The sequence below is a fragment of the Tupaia chinensis genome, unplaced genomic scaffold, assembly GCF_000334495.1.
Source record: "Tupaia chinensis unplaced genomic scaffold, TupChi_1.0 Scaffold146567_1, whole genome shotgun sequence".
Lineage (NCBI taxonomy): Eukaryota > Metazoa > Chordata > Mammalia > Scandentia > Tupaiidae > Tupaia > Tupaia belangeri.
Window position 1 is genome coordinate 14103 of NW_006206422.1, and position 2136 is coordinate 16238.

The window sequence follows — 2136 nt, forward strand, 5'->3', positions numbered from 1 at the left end:
AAAAACTTTTAAATAAAACTAAAAAAAATTAATATTCAAAACATTTAAAAAAAACCCCAAAAATTAGAAAACCGCCTGGTGTGCTCACAGGAGCCATGGAGCTGGTTCTTGAAGAAGGGCTGTTCTGTTCCCTTCCATCTCTCCTGGGTAAGGAGTGGGAGAGGGAATTATTAATAAGATAAAGGGCTAGGCAGGGCCGACAGGCCCAGAAAGATATCTCACCTTAAACAAAATTCTAAAAAGCAAAAATTAAAAAAGAGAGAGAGAGAGAGAGAGGAGTCAGAGACAGAGACAGAGGTAGAGAGAGACAAAGTCAGATACAGAGAGAGGAGGCCTGAGAGGAATCTTCCTACCACGCGAGTTTTCTATACTGGAGGCTGAATTATCAGTGGGACCTCTTCATTCCTCCGTTTCCCCCAAAATGGCTAGATTGCAGGAGTCATGGAGCTGGTTCTTGAAGAAGGGCTGTTCTCAAACACATATAACTTTACACTGTGCAACATTTATTTTTCCAGCATGATTACCATGTATATCAGTCACGACAAAGACATTACTATCCACATAAGCAGCAGCAAATAGATTTTCATTTTTTTATTCTTATTTTTTAAACATCCACTTGCTATATATCATTTGAATTGTAAAGAGAATTTACCTAACATGAAATACTTCTCAGACTAGTCCAGTTGAGAATACTATACATATTACAATCAACATGTAATAATCCATTTCTGCATCCCACAAATGTCATGCCTATTTTTCTCCTGCTTTCCTTCTCCATACTCTTCCCTACAACCAACCCTTGTGTTCCATGCTGTCTTCAGCATCCATAACTATTTTTTTACACTTTCACTTTATTTTATACATCCAATCACATTATTTAGCTTACAAAGTGAATATTTCAACAGGTGAACATTTCTCCCTAGTACAGTTGATAAAACTATAAAATATCTTCAACAGATATTACCACTTTTCTTTGTTCCATTAATACTTTGCCTCTCTATTTTTCTACTAAATGTTCTTCCTCAGAGCCTACTCTTTCACAAACACTATATCTGGTATTTACGTCCATTAACTGTGTTTCTATATCCTTTAGACATTCAGTTTCAGTAATAGAGAGCGGACATTCGGAATATATTAAGTGAGGACACACAGTGTCGGTCCTTCATAGCCTGGTTTGCTTCACTCAGCAGTAAATCTTCCATATTCTTCCACTTTCTGTCAAAAGCCAGGGTTTTGTTGGTTTTTATGGCTGAATAGCATTCCATAGAGTATATGTGCCACAGTTTTTTGATCCATTTATCCATATGGGGGCATTTGGGTTGGTTCCATGTCTTAGTAATCTTGAATAGTGTTGCAATAAGCATCGATGTGCAAGCACTTTTCCAATGAAGGATTCTTCTGTCTTTTGGGTAGATACTGAGGAGTGGGATTGCTGGATCATTTGGTAGATCTATTTGTAGATTTTTGAGGAATCTCCAAATTGTTCTCCACAGGGGCCGGACCAATTTACATTCCCACCAGCAGTGTAAGAGAGTTCTCCTTTCACCACACCCCTGCCAGCACTTAATCATTTTTTTTTTAATCTTAGTCATTTTGATTGGGGTTATGTGGTATCTCATTGTTCTTTTGATCTGCATTTCCCTTACAATGAGAGATGTTGAGCATTTTTTCATATGCCTTTTGGCTATTTGCTATTTGTATGCTATCTTATAAAAATTATTTAAATTTTTATATACATTCAATCACATTATTTAGCTTACAATGTGAACATTTTAATATGTGAACATTTCTCACCAGTTTAGTTGATCAAAATGTCTTCAACCGATAACATCACACCTCCCCATCCCGTCAATGCTCTGCCTCCGTATCACTCTTCCATCTTTAGAGAGTGATTTTTTCAATTCATTCTCCCATCTTTTAATAGGGTTGATCATCTTTTTTTCAGAACAGCTGCTTGAGTTCCTTTTGTATTCTGATTATCAATCCCTTATCTGATGCATAGTTTACAAAAAAAATTTCCCATTCTGAGGGCTGTTGGTTCACACTAACTGTGTCTTTAGTCATCAGAAACTTCTTAGTATGATGTAATCCCACTTGTCTATTTTGGGGATTATCCACTGTGCTTTGGAGGTCTTA